A 17849-nucleotide genomic window follows, 5' to 3' on the forward strand; every position below is an offset into this window, starting at 1 on the left:
GCAAATAAAACACCTGGGTAGTACTAGGACATCAATATTGGAAACGTTTCGCTCACTGGGAGTTTCGTCAGTCCAGTCCTCTGGACTGATAAATCTCTTGGTGAGCGAAACCTTTCCAGAGTTGATGTCCCGGTGCTGTCTCTTGGGTCTTGCTCACACACTCGTCGGTAACTGAGACCATCTTCAGCCATATTGATATTTTGTCGAGTCTTAGGCCTTTCGGAATCTACTTTAAAGTCTATGCAAAAAATATCTCTATGAAAACTAATTGATATACCTAAACGTTTCCGTGTATTTACACGCACATCAAAAGAGGATTATTATTATTATTATTATTATTATCACTATTATTATTATCACTTTTATAATTATTATCACTATTTTTATTATTATCACTATTATTATTTCCTTTTTTTCTCGTAGGTTTTGTAATTTAATACAAAAAACTTCACTAATGAACAAAACCATTTACTGAAACACAGCATAAATTAACAGAATGTAATTACTGACATTATCACACTAATTAACATAATATAATTAGGATCCGAGAAAGGTGATTATAGCTTCAGTTCCTCGGATGAAGAGCAGCTATTTCTTTTTTTTTACTAAATATTACAAGCATTTAATTAGAGAGAAATGGTTTTACCAACACTTGTAAGTTATTGATGATGGAAGTTATATTGGTCATAATAATAATAATAATACTAATAATAATAATAATAATAATAATAATAATAATAATAATAATAATAATAATAATGATAATAATAATAATTATTATAGGGGGATAAGTCTGTTGAGTATACCTGGTAAAATGTATGGTAGAGTTATTATTGAAAGATTTAAGAGTAAGACGGAGAATAGGATAGCAGATGAACAAGGAGGCTTTAGGAAGGGTAGGGGGTGTGTGGACCAGGTGTTTACAGGGAAACATATAAGTGAACAGTATTTAGATAAGGCTAAAGAGGTCTTTGTAGCATTTATGGATTTGGAAAAGGCGTATGACAGGGTGGATAGGGGGGCAATGTGGCAGATGTTGCAGGTGTATGGTGTAGGAGGTAGGTTACTGAAAGCAGTGAAGAGTTTTTACGAGGATAGTGAGGCTCAAGTTAGAGTATGTAGGAAAGAGGGAAATTATTTCCCAGTAAAAGTAGGCCTTAGACAAGGATGTGTGATGTCACCGTGGTTGTTTAATATATTTATAGATGGGGTTGTAAGAGAAGTAAATGCGAGGGTCTTGGCAAGAGGCGTGGAGTTAAAAGATAAAGAATCACACATAAAGTGGGAGTTGTCACAGTTGCTCTTTGCTGATGACACTGTGCTCTTGGGAGATTCTGAAGAGAAGTTGCAGAGATTGGTGGATGAATTTGGTAGGGTGTGCAAGAGAAGAAAATTAAAAGTGAATACAGGAAAGAGTAAGGTTATGAGGATAAGAAAAAGATTAGGTGATGAAAGATTGGATATCAGATTGGAGGGAGAGAGTATGGAGGAGGTGAATGTATTCAGATATTTGGGAGTGGACGTGTCAGCGGATGGGTCTATGAAAGATGAGGTGAATCATGGAATTGATGAGGGGAAAAGGGTGAGTGGTACACTTAGGAGTCTGTGGAGACAAAGAACTTTGTCCTTGGAGGTAAAGAGGGGAATGTATGAGAGTATAGTTTTACCAACGCTCTTATGTGGATGTGAAGCATGGGTGATGAATGTTGCAGCGAGGAGAAGGCTGGAGGCAGTGGAGATGTCATGTCTGAGGGCAATGTGTGGTGTGAATATAATGCAGAGAATTCGTAGTTTGGAAGTTAGGAGGAGGTGCGTGATTACCAAAACTGTTGTCAAGAGGGCTATTACAACCTAGGATTTCAAATGGCCTGTTATCCCAGGTGTAATGGGAGCAAATAAACACAGCAGAAAAAAGTTTAGACTTATATTATCCTTCACCAATTATAACAGCAATATGTACACTATGTACAGTGATAAATATAGTGCACTCCACGGTAAGCAAGGCAGAAATAGAAGCCACAAGATAGCAGACCGTGCTTCAACCAGCTCTAGAGTGGGAATGACAAGGGCAGACAGGAGAGCGGTATCCACATAACCTCTGAGATTGTCAATCCCACCTTCTTATTGGCTAGAACCTGGTCGCTAGTTGAACGATGGGGCCCCATCATCAACTCTTAGCAACCTGGTTCGCTGGTTGGGGGAGATAGCCTGTAAATGAGGGTGTGTCCATGCGCCGAATAAAGGTTACGTACTCTTTGCATGCCACAAGGGCTGAGGAAGGGTTGTTGAGGTGGTTCGGACATGTAGAGAGAATGGAGCGAAACAGAGTGACTTCAAGAGTGTATCAGTCTGTAGTGGAAGGAAGGCGGGGTAGGGGTCGGCCTAGGAAAGGTTGGAGGGAGGGGATAAAGGAGGTTTTGTGTGCGAGGGGCTTGGACTTCCTGCAGGCATGCGTGAGCATGTTTGATAGGAGTGAATGGAGACAAATGGTTTTTAATACTTGACGTGCTGTTGGAGTGTGAGCAAAGTAACATTTATGAAGGGGTTCAGGGAAACCGGCAGGCCGGACTTGAGTCCTGGAGATGGGAAGTACAGTGCCTGCACTCTGAAGGAGGGGTGTTAATGTTGCAGTTTAAAAACTGTAGTGTAAAGCACCCTTCTGGCAAGACAGTGATGGAGTGAATGATGGTGAAAGTTTTTCTTTTTCGGGCCACCCTGCCTTGGTGGGAATCGGCCAGTGTGATGATAATAAATAATAAAAATAATAATAATAATAATAATAATAATAATAATAATAATAATAATAATAATAATAATAATTATAGTAATAATAATATAATAGTAATAATAATAAAATAATAATAATGATAACAATAATAATAATAATAATAATAATAATAATAATAATAATAATAATAAGAAGAAGAAGAAGAAGAAGAAGAAGAAGAAGAAGAAGAAGAAGAAGAAGAAGAAGAAGAAGAAGAAGAAAAATAAAGAAGAAAGAAGTAGAAAGAGACACAATATCGTTCCCGGAACACTCAACTATAAATTATTTTTATTATTATTATATTATTATTATTAGTATTAGTATTATTATTATTATTATTATTAAAAACCTTATCTGTGTTTGTAATTACTTTCACAAACCAACATGAAGTTGGAGTTGTATGTTATGATCATGTCTCCTCTGAGTTTTTTCCCCATGAAGTGTTAAACTGAGTTCTTAGTGTCTGATCTTAAAGCAAATGTATCAAAGATGAGCGGGTTTTTTTTTTCTTAACCTTCACTGTGCAGTGAAGTGACTTCTCAGTGTACTGTGGCAGCCAGTGTAACCTAACTAAACTGCTACCCACCTATTATTATCCACACGGCCACCGTGTACTCTGATGCCGTGTTTATAGGCTTGAATCCTGCTGTAGAATGAGAGATAATCTTTCTAAATCATTTCTCCTTTTTGCGAATTATTAAGTATATTATATATATATATATATATATATATATATATATATATATATATATATATATATATATATATATATATATATATATATATATATATATATATATATATATATATATATATATATTTTTTTTTTTAAGAGTATTAAATTATATAGGATGGGGTCCACCTCTGGTGTAAATTGTGGGACCCATAGCCTCGGAGAAGTGGATAAAAAGGCTTCAAGGAAGAATATTTGGATTTCTTCCTGAAGCCATTTGAATATTCCACTTCCCCTACCACCCCATCTTTTAAACTATTTTTTTTTACCAATAGGAATATTTTATTACGTAATATGGCACAGAAGATTTAAGAGATACATTGTTGATATAATGGTGGCATATATATATATATATACATATACATGTTGTTACGTGTGTATCACCGATTATAAGGCGAAAATCTCATCCAGCTCCTCAGAGCTGGGGCGTGTGCCCAAAATGCAGCATGCATTACCCCTTTGAACAGCCGCGCTGAGCCGCTGGAACAGAAAACTAGCTGCCCTGGGATCCCTAGTTACCCTGATGAGTCTTTTTCCCAGCTCCTTAAGGAAATTAGATGCACTCTTTCCCCATGAGCCAAGGGTCTCTGAGCCTATGGGAACAAACATATAATGATGGGCAAGTTCTCCATATTTTCTAGACTTTTGGGACTCCCTAAAGCTGGCAGCTGCCCCTCCTTCCTCCCTGGTGTATTGGAGATAGGTATCAGCCAAGGTAGATGCACATGTATAGTCCCACACCACCTGCTTCCCATCTGTCCAGGCTTGAAGGGTGATACCATCTGGACGCTTCTGGCTGCCATCAGATCTGCATAGTTGGGGTGGCTCCCTTACTGCTGGGCATCCAGCTGTTGTGAGGCTCCTCTTGATAATGTTATTAACCTCCTCATGTCTTGCAATCTTTCCCTCGGATTTACGGCACACAAGACCATGGTACCCGAATCGGTCTGCTGCTTCACTGCCACAAATACACCTGTGTTCGGCGAGAATAGGGGCGGCAAGTCGATATATATATATATATATATATTATATATATATGTATATATATATATATATATATATATGTAAATATATTTTTATTTTATTATTATCACACTGGCTGATTCCCACCAAGGCAGGGTGGCCCGAAAAAGAAAAACTTTCACCATCATTCACTCCATCACTGTCTTGCCAGAAGGGTGCTTTACACTACAGTTTTTAAACTGCAACATTAACACCCCTCCTTCAGAGTGCAGGCACTGTACTTCCCATCTCCAGGACTCAAGTCCGGCCTGCCGGTTTCCCTGAACCCCTTCATAAATGTTACTTTGCTCACACTCCAACAGTACGTCAAGTATTAAAAACCATTTGTCTCCATTCACTCCTATCAAACACGCTCACGCATGCCTGCTGGAAGTCCAAGCCCCTCGCACACAAAACCTCCTTTACCCCCTACCTCCAACCTTTCCTAGGCCGACCCCTACCCCGCCTTCCTTCCACTACAGACTGATACACTCTTGAAGTCATTCTGTTTCGCTCCATTCTCTCTACATGTCCGAACCACCTCAACAACCCTTCCTCAGCCCTCTGGACAACAGTTTTGGTAATCACGCACCTCCTCCTAACTTCCAAACTACGAATTCTCTGCATTATATTCACACCACACATTGCCCTCAGACATGACATCTCCACTGCCTCCAGCCTTCTCCTCGCTGCAACATTCATCACCCATGCTTCACACCCATATAAGAGCGTTGGTAAAACTATACTCTCATACATTCCCCTCTTTGCCTCCAAGGACAAAGTTCTTTGTCTCCACAGACTCCTAAGTGCACCACTCACCCTTTTCCCCTCATCAATTCTATGATTCACCTCATCTTTCATAGACCCATCCGCTGACACGTCCACTCCCAAATATCTGAATACATTCACCTCCTCCATACTCTCTCCCTCCAATCTGATATCCAGTCTTTCATCACCTAATCTTTTTGTTATCCTCATAACCTTACTCTTTCCTGTATTCACCTTTAATTTTCTTCTTTTGCACACCCTACCAAATTCATCCACCAATCTCTGCAACTTCTCTTCAGAATCTCCCAAGAGCACAGTGTCATCAGCAAAGAGCAACTGTAACAACTCCCACTTTGTGTGTGATTCTTTATCTTTTAACTCCACGCCTCTTGCCAAGACCCTCGCATTCACTTCTCTTACAACCCCATCTATAAATATATTAAACAACCACGGTGACACCACACATCCTTGTCTAAGGCCTACTTTTACTGGGAAATAATTTCCCTCTTTCCTACATACTCTAACTTGAGCCTCACTATCCTCGTAAAAACTCTTCACTGCTTTCAGTAACCTACCTCCTACACCATACATCTATATATATATATATATATATATATATATATATATATATATATATATATATATATATATATATATATATATATATATATATATATATATATATATATATAGGGAGGTACCACCTCTATAACTGTTCTGATGACAGTTCTATAATAGTATTATTAATAATAATGAATTGTGTACTCACTGAAATTAACAAGCAGCTAACACAGGAGTCTTGGTCTCTTGTACGTACCTGGAAAGAAGACGAGGACATCAAGTATCATGAATCATGGAAGTTTTGTTTGTCAGGAGAAATGTAACACTTCTGTCATGGATCTTAGTTACATGATGCCACCGCTTACCTGGTCAGTAGGTTAACTGTGTTCACAATCTGTCGAATGGTCAAGCTGTCATTAAGGACGTGTGTTATTTCTCAAGAATACTTTAATCCTTAACCTCTGCCTAAAGTGTTACATAATGCTCAGAGAGACATACACCTGTGGGTATATATATCCTATGTAACTCTACGTTCACTTGACTGAAGCCTGCCTTTGACTTACTGGTCCCAGTGGCGGACCTACATTCTTGGGGCCCTGAAGCTTGAACTGTTATGAGGGCCCCTTCGCAACCCCTTCTTATACAGTAGACCCAAAATTTTAAGCAATGTGGACTGAAGTGGCTTCTGGGCCCCCTCCGGGATTAAGGACCCTGAAGCTTAAGCTTCTTTAATTTACTAATACATCCTCCCCTGACTGGTCCACCTAATACAAAAAAAAATAAAATATTGCATCAAAGTCTACGTTGTAATGGTACGTGTTCCATTTCATAAAAAAAAAGATAACGACAAACTATAATCGTACGATTGAAATCCAACACTGAAGACGAAAAGCCAGTATGGATAATTTTCTCCCAGATTTTCAACATCTGCTGATTAGGGTCTCTGAGACCGAAAAATGTGTCGACCTCTTTTTCATACCCCTTGTTTCATTTTGCTTTCGACGTGATTTCTCACTTTTCATCTGACAACAGATTTTGTCTTTGGGTAACCGTGATTAGTTCGTGTTGCAGGATATGTCATGAAGATATTGTATTCCACTGTTTGCTGAATAATGTTTGCAACGCTATGCTACGTCGTCATTGTCTTCTTCTCATTATTATTATTATTATTATTATTATTATTATTATTATTATTATTATTATTATTATTATTATTATTATTATTATTATTATGAAAGTATTCATAGGGGATAGGTAACCCATAGGGAACACCCACTCAGTGAATGACAGGAAATTAGGTCTCAGCCAAGGAAGGATAGGCTACCTTCAGTTCATCGACTACTGTAAATAGTCTTGTGCTACCATCGAGACACCTTTTCCCCCTATTCATCCATGAAGAGCTACAGACTCTACAAATAAATGATGATGAGGCGGTGTTTTAGACGTGTCAAGGCAACTCATCAAACTCTAGGAGACTTTCTGCTTCCTCTTGTGTTAACACATTCACCCACTCCATAAAGGTGGCAGCAAAGCATTAGCTAAGAACTATAGACCAATAGCTCTGACATCCCACATCATAAAAATCTTTGAAAGAGTGCTAAGAAGCAGGATTGCAAATCACCTGGATTCCCAAAATCTGCACAATCCAGGGCAACATGGGTTCAGGGCAGGTCGCTCCTGCCTCTCACAACTACTGGATCACTATGACATGGCCTTGGATGCACTGGAAGAAAATCAGAATGCAGATGTAATATACACAGACTTTGCAAAAGCATTTGACAAATGCGATCATGGCGTAATAGCCCATAAAATACGTGCTAAAGGAATAACTGGGAAAGTGGGGAGATGGATCTTCAACTTCCTAACAAATCGAACACAAAGAGTAGTGGTCAACAGAGTTAAATCGGAGGCTGCCATAGTGAAGAGCTCTGTTCCACAAGGCACAGTACTCGCCCCCATCTTATTCCTTATCCTCATATCAGACATAAACAGAGATATACACCACAGCACCGTATCATCCTTTGCGGATGATACTAGGATCTGCATGAGGCTGTCATCTGCTGAGGACGCGGTTAACCTCCAAGAAGATATAAACAAAGTTTTCCAGTGGGCAACGGTAAACAATATGATGTTCAATGAGGACAAATTCCAACTACTCCGTTATGGAAAACTGGAGGAGATAATAACTAGAACAGAGTATACTACTGACTCCGGCCATACAATAGAGCGGAAAAATAATGTAAGGGACCTGGGAGTAGTAATGTCTGAGGATCTCACTTTCAAGGATCACAACAGTGCCACGATCGCACGTGCAAAGAAAATGATAGGATGGATAATGAGAACTTTCAAAACGAGAGATGCCAAGCCCATGATGATCCTTTTCAAATCACTTGTTCTCTCTAGGCTGGAATACTGCTGTACATTAACATCTCCATACAAAGCAGGTGAAATCGCAGATCTAGAGAGTGTACAGAGATCCTTTACTGCACGTATAAGTTCTGTCAAGCACCTTAACTACTGGGAACGCTTGGAAGCACTTGACTTGTACTCGTTGGAACGCAGGAGGGAGAGATATATCATAATCTACACTTGGAAAATCTTGGAAGGAATGGTCCCAAATCTGCACACAGAAATCACTCCCTACGAAAGTAAAAGACTGGGCAGGCGATGCAAAATGCCGCCAATAAAAAGTAGGGGCGCCATTGGTACACTAAGAGAAAACACCATAAGTGTCCGGGGCCCAAAACTGTTCAACAGCCTCCCATCAAGCATTAGGGGAATTGCCAATAAACCCCTGGACAGATACCTAAAGTCGGTGCCGGATCAGCCGGGCTGTGGCTCGTACGTCGGACTGCGTGCGGCCAGCAGTAACAGCCTAGTTGATCAGGCCCTGATCCATCGGGAGGCCTGGTCATGGACCGGGCCGCGGGGGCGTTGATCCCCGGAATAACCTCCAGGTAACCTCCAGGAGAACAATATTTGACATCTCACTCTTATGTAGTTTGTTCTCCTGACAGACATATATCAGTCCTTTTATTGTGCGACTTTTCCCACTAAAGAAGACTTTGTTAGGTTATGTTTCGCCCTGAATAAAGCTTGATAAAAGCCCTATTTAGGGCAATACGTCGTTTGATAAGAGGTTAGAGCTGCTAGGCGAGTTTCACCTTCCCAGGGGATTGTTTCATCCATTAACAGGAATGAGAGAGATAATCGAATGAGATACCATCACTATGGTAATGGTAATAATGGTAGAATTACCAACAAAATGTTAGATAAATTTAAACAGATGCAACTAATGCGACATTTTATTGTGACAATGTTTAGCTCTGCGCGAAACGTTGCCACAATAATGTGTCACTTTAGTTGGATATGTGTCCTTTTACCTAACACTATGGCAATGGTATGAGATACCAACACCATTACGATGGTATCTCAAGATGGTGGAGACATATATGAAGAAAATAATGACGTTTTTTCACATCTCTAGAGAAAAATATAATAACTTGCAAAACTATAATAACTGAATCATTTATTGAGGACGTTTGAAAAGTGCACTTGTGGGCGAAATCTCGCCAATGAAGGTTGGTATAACACATCAGTTGCATCTCTTGGCCCAAAAAAAAGGCAAAAATTTCTGTCCTACTGCACAGATTTTAAATTCATTGTATATTTCTTAAATTTTAATGATAAATTAACGCTTCCCTCTTCCCTCTTCCTATTGCAGGTCGAGTAATATTTAATATCGAGAACGGAAGGAAATGCGCATAAAGAGATGTGTATAAGAGTTTATAAGAGTTTTTTTAATTATTCTGTGAGTTGACGCATTCTTTATTGTCGGTGCTTAGGTGTCATGCAGCCTTACTGACCATGGTGTAGTCGGCAGGCTTTAAACCCAGTTAATCAACTAACCAATACCAAGTGGAATGTGCCTTGAGTACTTGACGTGTAGATGAAATGATTGGGCATATTCGGTAAGCGCAAAATCCGTAAGAGTATAGAATATCTGTTGAATTGAAGACAATCATGTTTGATTAAAGGAGGTGAATGGTGGATCAAATTTCCAGCATCAGTAACCCTGCAGGAGTATCAAGGCAACTCTTTGACGTTACACGAGGATTTGAAGTACTGTACATGTCCTCCTGTCCTTTGTTGTTATTTAAATATTTTCCAGCATTTGTTTTTTGTAATTACAAGCAAAGGAATAATTGATTTACCGGAGTCTAAGAATGAATGAAAACAGCTCACTTAGAATTTTAGTGTGGTAATTTAAAAGGTACTGTTAAATTTTATGTCCATGATTCAAGAAAGTAATTTTTATTTGAATAACTTCAGTTCAGGAACCTTATAATAATAATAATAATAATAATAATAATAATAATAATAATAATAATAATAATAATAATAATAATAATAATAATAATAATGTCTTTATTTACTACAAATACATGTACAAGGTATACAAGTTTAGATGGCATCAGTGACATACTACTACATAAAAAGCCCCTTGTTATGCTAAGCAATTCTGGCAAATTAGGTCAGTTTCGTCCCAGGATGCGACGCACACCAGTCGACTAACACACAGGTACCCATTTTACTAATGGGGAATATAGACATCCGGTGTACAGAAACACGCCCAATGTTTCTACCCTCGCCGGGAATCGAACCCAGACTCTCGCCGTGTGAAGAGAGAGAGCTTTAGCCACCAGGCCACGGGGCACCATAAAATAACTTTCTTTCTCTTTACAAGTGTCATAATGCCTAGTGTCGTAAAGAATATGTTACGCAAATTACAGAGTCTTATAATAGCCTTTGGTAGCGAGACAAAGACTCTCCCACACCTGAAAGTCAACAGAGGAGAACTTACATTAGGGTCTCTGTGTCCCGAGACTCCCAGCAAGATTCGCCTACTTTTGGTAATGACTCTTCTAGTGTTTCCACAGACACTCCCAGCAGGCGGACGTTGCCCCCTGAAGAGGCGGGCAACGTCTGCCTCATCCTTTCAAAAAAAAAAAAAATGTCGTGCTTCTAAATCTAAAGTCTTCGAGGAAATAATGACTATTTTGGAAATTTAAAGTGTGGCAGGAGACACTATGGCCATACTGAGCCATAAGAAATCAAAGTGAGTGTGGAAAGAAAAGGAACCAGAACATAGCTCACAACCTAAAGAACCTGGGTTCGATTCCTGGATGAGGCGAGACAGGAGCAAGTCTGTAAAGTAGAAGGACACAAGTGCAACTAATGTGACATTTATTGTGGCAACGTTTCGCTCTCCAGGAGCTTTATCAAGCCATTACCTTGATAAAGCTCCTGGAGAGCGAAACGTTGCCACAATAAATGTCACATTAGTTGCACTTGTGTCCTTTTACTTTACATATTGTCGGTAATTCTACCAACTTTATTACAGGAGCAAGTCTCTTTACACTTCTTGTCCCTGCTCTTCTGGGACGCATTTAAGTATAGAGAACCTAAGAACCCAACGAAAATAAACCACACTTCCTGACTTCCTTGGCAATGTAGATTTACGCAGCACTCTGCACTATTCTCAGATCGTTCAGCGACCGAATTACACATAGTTTTATCATCACTTGGAAGCGTTAAACCTGAAGGGGGTCTTACAGAGCCTGAAGAATGGAAGGTAATCAGGCTTGAATCAATGAAAATCAAAGTTTCAGTTCCTTGGATTAAAAGTTCTTTAACGGAATGTAAGCTCTCCATCCCTCTGGGAGAGTAAATATTCTGATAAAAGTGAGAGGGTGAAGCAGGAGGGAGAGGTATTAGAGAGGTGGAGAGAACAGGTTCAGAAGTTGTGAAATATAGATGATGAAATGGAAACAGAAATTTCGTGCTGGAGAACAGAGTGAAAAAGCCGGAAGTGCCACTGGTTGGCGAAATGTTTCCCAGATAAGTGTCTTAGTTACCGCATAAGTGTCTTAGTTACCGCGTAAGTGTCTTTCTTACATGCTTCCAGGTGGAGAGAAATGGAATAAGGAATGACATATATGTAGCAATAAAGGATCGTATTATACTGTATTTGCATGTTTGTTGCCATACTTGCAGGACTCAATCACTTTGTAAATCTCAGGCGAGAAGTAACTTGAAAAGTATGAGACATGGACGAGATAAAGACTGAACTGGTGACATGTTGGAATAAAGTGTTGGTATGAACGGTACACTTGATTAATGTGTCTAAAACGTAATGAACAAGGTTTAGCAGAGATTTTTTTTGTATGTAAGGGTATTATTACAGCGTAAGCCCACTAAAAACTTGTATCTTTGTCTGCATCTATGGATTTCGAAAAATCTTTTAATAGTGTGAACTCTTGAGCGATGTGACTGGTACTGCAAATGGATGGACCAGGTGGTAAGTTGTTAAAAGCTCTAAAGAGATTGTAAGAGAGATTGTAAGATTTAGGTTGTGTAGGAAAGTAACAATATTTTTCTAATAAGAGTGAACTTTAGACTGGGATGTATGATACTGTAATGTGTGTTTATTGTTTATATTAATGGGAATGTAAGAGAGAGGCGAAGACTAAGGTGTTGGGCAGAGGTTGGCGCTTAAAATAATAAAAAAAATTAATATATTGGGAAATGTTACAGTTGCTCTTTGCTGATGAGACAGTGCTTTTAGGAGATTTGGAAGTGTAATTGAAGAAGATATTCGAAGAATATAGAAGGGTGAGAAAAGGAAGGAATAGAAGTAAACTCAGAAATGAAAAAGGTGATGAGAGTAAAGCGTTTAGGGAATGAAAGATTGGAAAGAAGGAGCAGGGAGGAAGCGAATGTATTTATATATCTGAGAGCGAATGTGTCAACTGATGGGTGTATAAAAGATGATGTGAATTGAGTTTTGGAAAAATAAATTTTATTACTGTATAATGAAAGGGGCTGTATCAAGAGTGTAGTATATCTGACGCTTTTATATGTGCAATAGAGCCACAAGCGACTCCTGTGGGTCGTATCAGGGGACAAAAAGTGTTAAAAAACTGCAGTCCTGCTGGACTATATTCCGTGAAAGACCGAGTACCAGTCCTGCACGAGTCAACTTCAGTACTTAAGGGAAGTATTTCAAGTGTTGGGGAAAAGGTGAATGTTTACTCAGTGACGTGAAAAAACTAAATGTGTGTGATGCATGATCCTCGGAAGCTGCAGTTTGAAGATTAGAAAATGTTGCAGTGAGGAGAAGACTGGACGCAATGAGGATGCTGCAGTGAAGAGAAAGTTGGAAGCAACGAAGATGCCGCATTTTCGATTATTGTATAATTTGAGTTTTGTGCAGAGAAAAGAAGCGCTGAAATTAGAAGACAGTGAAGTAGTAGTAGTAGTAGTATGAAAAATATATCTTTAAGAGAGGAGTTGTTAACATGACTAACATGTAGAATGGATGGGCAAAACTAGGAAGGGCTGGAAGCAGGGTACGATTATATATATATATATATATATATATATATATATATATATATATATATATATATATATATATATATATATATATATATATATATATATATATATATATATATATATATATATATATATATATATATATATATATATATATGTAGTGCCGAATAGGTAAAAACTGGTCAATTAAAAAGAACTCACTTAAAATTAAGTTCTTTCTAAAATTATCTCATACTTTTAAGTATACTTTTTTATTTTATACTAATGCAAAAAATAATACTTTTGGACCAAAAGAACCTTAGAAAACTTACCTAACCTTGTTATAACAAGTGCAATTTAATTCAACCTAATCCAACTAAATATATTTCAGATAAGTTTACAATAATTTAATAATAAACAAACACAATGATATATACTGTATATATATATATATATATATATATATATATATATATATATATATATATATATATATATATATATATATATATATATATATATATATATATATATATATATATATATATATATATATAAACAATAAAGAATATATGCCTTTTCCTTTCATCAGTTGTTGAGCTAAAATATTTCATAGCCACACTCAGGTCTCCTATTTTCGTATTATGAGACTCGTTGGCAGCTTCCCTTAATTTTGACCCTTTTTCCACGCCGTCCAAAATATATATATTGCCCATATACCTTTATGAGAATTCAAGTCTCCCAGCAACATTTCCTGTCCGCTTAGCCATTACTTTTTCCCACTACCGCACCTCTCAGTGTCGTTAAACAAAATATAAAAACTTGAGGGTATAAAAAATCTGAAAAATCCACTGTAAAAATTCTGAAAAATTCACTTGCGGCCCGTAAGTAATCTGAAAAGTCTACTTGAGGCCTATAAAAATTCTGAAAAATCCATTTGAGGCCTATCAAAAAAATCTGAAAAAAACCCACCTGTTTGTGTCCTCTGCGAGCCTCCGCATGAGGATCAACTCGACGATCCTGCGGCCCTCCCACACCTCTTCCCTTCACTATGCAGCCAATATACGAGGTCAGACCGTATTACAAAATTCAGGGATTCACCCCTTGTTGCCCTGCTTGTATTTTCTACGCCCTACCTCCCTGCTGGCTTGCCCTTCCTTCCCTCCCCCGGTGTGAGACAGACCCGCCTGCCAGTCTGTGTAAATCATAAAGGGACCTTCTGCCGACCTACCAGGGATGAGGGCCTTTAAGGGGAAAAGTCAGACTCCCCTGTGTGGGGAATGGGCCGTAAGCGAGGGGAAGAAATTCTAGTAAAGAGGGGAGGCAAGAAAGGTCGGGTAGGAAAAACTAGAAACGGGGAAAGGGAGGAGAAGTATAAAAAAAATGAGGGGAGGTAACAATATAATATTACATATCCTCTTTCATATTCATTCATAGTTTTTTTTTTATTTTCTTATCCACTACAACTTTTATCCAACTTCCAGTTTAACCTTTTGTTTTTTTTTTTACCATTGTCTTCCTCCTTTTCAACGTTCCTTTCTACCTCCATTTCTACATACCCCTCTTTTATCCATCCAACTCTGTGCTCCTGCATTCCTCAATATCTTCCTCCCGTTCTCTCTAACTCACCCTCCCAGTTATTAAAATACAATATTTCATATCACACACATTCTTTATTTTTTTAATTTGTCAAAACAGATTTCAAATTATTTACAGGCGACATAAACCGTAATATACTAATTCCTAAGACATTTGACAACTCATTTTATAGCATAAATATATCTGAGTTTTATAGAGGCAATGAATTTGCATCACCTTACAAATGAGTACCTGACGTAGGGCATAAAGAAAAATATTCCATAGGTTTTAATTGGTGCGGAGAACCTTTACTAAACATCCTTATGATATATTTGTTGACGAGACGAACCTGTGATCCAGCGGAATTTCTCCACCAAATTACAGAAAAGTCTGCGAGGGTCGTCCTGTGACTCAAAGGAGCGCAGGGAATATTTTCCCACCTCTGACAATATACGTCGGTACTATGAGACCGAACATAAACCAAGTTATTCCCAATTCACAGGAACACAGCGTTCGGAAAAATCTGAATTAATGCAGTGCAGGTAGGTTCCCCAACAAGTTTTTTATTTTAACGCAGAAGAGAGCTGAAAATGAATCTTTAACCAGAGCCAATTACAAAGTAGCTTATGTGTTAGCTAAAAGAGGAAAGCCATTCACCGATGGAGAGTTGATAAAAGTGTGTATGATTGTAGCAGTGGCAGAGATATGCCCAGAAAAAGCAAATCTGTTCAAAATCCTGAGTCTTGCGCCAAATATACTGTTGCTCGTAGAAATGAGGCTACAGGAAACAATATATTTCATCAAATTGCAGACAAAGCATGAAATTTGAAGTTTTATTCTCTCTCACTTGATGATTTGAATGATGTGACACATCACAACTCCCAGTATTCATCAGTGGTGTCGACAATGAATTTAATTTCACACAAGAATTAGTAAGCACTTAAACAAGTGCGCGAAGAGAAACTTAGAATAATCATCGTCTGAGTTTCAATATATCAACTTTATGCAGGAGACTAATCTCAAAGTTTAAGTTTATGACATTTAGGCCGGGGTGACTTTGACCTTTGACCAATCTCGGCCAAAATCAATAGACGTCCTGGCGGAGAAGCAGAGGAAACTGTCCAGGAGCTAGAGACCAACATTCCCAACACACACACACTAACCCCTGGAGCAGGGAGAAAGTGGACCTAGCAACGACCAGCGAAGATACGGGGTCAGGAGCTGCGACTCGACCCCTGCAACCACAAATAGGTGAGTACACATATATATACACACAGACACACATACACACAGAGACTTCAAACTTCACTCAAGGAAAAAGATCTTGAGGAGTATAACACCGAGCACATCTCCGGAGGCGCACATCAACCAAATAACTGCTGCAGCATACGGGCGCCTAGCAAACCTAAGAACAGCATTCCGACATCTTAATAAGGATTCGTTCAGGACCCTATACTCTGTGTACAGGGTCCAGGGAACCCACACCTAGCCAAGCATGTAAGGAAGCTAGAGAAAGTGCAAAGGTTTGCAACAATACTAGTCCCGAGCGAAGGGGTATGTCCTACGAGGAATGATTAAGGGACATAGACCTGACGGCACTGGAGGACACGAGAGATAGAGGGACATGATAACGACTTATAAAATACTGAGAGGAATCGACAAGGTGGACAAAGACAGGCTGTTCCAGAGATGGGACACAGCAACAAGGGGTCACAGTTGGAAGTTGAAGACTCAGATGAATAACAGGAATGTTAGACAGTATTTCTCCAGAGAAAAATAGCATAGGCACCACTGTGACACAGTAGTACCTATGCTAACCTTCCTATAGTGTAGAAATATACCTAGTAGAACGAATCTTATTGTGGCTAGGTAGTCCAGTGGCTAACGAGACGGTCTGGAATTTTGAGACTCTCTGATCGCGGGTTCTATCCCCACCCATGGTATGGTCTGTTTGCAATCGTGTCATTACGATTTCGTGAGTCTTATTCCACATTTTGTCGGTATCATCATATCATTTCTTCTGGACAATGTTAGGCAGGTCCAACTCGCACCCACCCACACCCATTCATATACATGTTGGGTATAAGGACACATGTGTAATTAATGCGATATTTAATTGTTGCAACGTTTTGCTCTTCAGGAACGGCTTGACAAACAGCCTTACGTAATAAAATGCCACATTAGTTGCACCCGTGTCCTTTCACCTAACATAACTGTAGGAAATTCTACCAACATTAGCACATTCTTGTACTTGTCTAACCTATTATTAAAGCTACCTAAGGTTTTCGCTTCAGTGACGCTACTCAGGAGTTTGTTAACACACTTTTTGGTTTTCAGAAGTTTCTCCGCCTCGCTAACCCTTCGAGGAAATTTTCAGAACATAGCACATGTTGAGAAATGGAATAAAATACCGATAAGTTGATGAGTAAGACACAAATGCAATAGTTTGTTATGTTTATTGCTGAGGGACTGACCCCCTCAAATACTATTTCTCCAAATGCAACACAGTTTGGTATCTACATTGCTGAGGGACTGATCCCTTCAGATACTATTTCTCCAAGTACAACAGTTTGATATCTTTTTTTGAGGGAACGTTTCGCCACACAGTGGCTTCAGTTCATTACAAAGAACCGATGAAGCCTCTGTGTGGCGAAACTCTTCCTCAGTAAAGTTACCCAAGTGTTGCACATGTGCCTAATTTATTAACTTGTTGTTTTTCTGATCCATTTATCTATATTTTTCCAAGATTGAAGGACTGATTACATTATCTTTATTTCATTATTACACCTGCTACCTCTTTATTTGACTGAAGAAGCCTACTGTGTAGGCGAAACGTTTCGACAATAAAGACACCCAACTGCTGTACATGTGTCATACTCATCAGCAGAGCACACAATATAAAAACACAAGAAAGGGAGGTCACTGCAGCAGATGTACTGGCCCATGCTAGGCAGGTCTGAAACTCTTTAGAAATTTTTCAAATAATTTAGCAGACAAATTTGGAATGTTAGAAATCCTCTCGATAACGCCAGCATCTTTGAAAGTCTAAAATTCAACCCA

At 38.7% G+C, this 17849-nt stretch overlaps 1 protein-coding gene across 5 annotated transcripts in view; it reads right to left on the reverse strand.

Annotated features, from left to right (window-relative positions):
- Nucleotides 1-17849, reverse strand: part of LOC128692253 (gamma-aminobutyric acid receptor subunit alpha-6-like) — a 368693-nt gene that overhangs the window by 290200 nt on the left and 60644 nt on the right. The window contains exon 2 of one of the 5 annotated variants that reach the window (XM_070096302.1): nt 6040-6087. The exons of the other annotated variants lie outside the window; for them this stretch is intronic. The gene's annotated coding sequence lies outside the window, so the exon portion shown is untranslated. The remainder of the gene's footprint in view (nt 1-6039; nt 6088-17849) is intronic. 5 annotated transcript variants of the gene reach the window in all.

The sequence above is a fragment of the Cherax quadricarinatus genome, chromosome 53, assembly GCF_038502225.1.
Source record: "Cherax quadricarinatus isolate ZL_2023a chromosome 53, ASM3850222v1, whole genome shotgun sequence".
NCBI lineage: Eukaryota > Metazoa > Arthropoda > Malacostraca > Decapoda > Parastacidae > Cherax > Cherax quadricarinatus.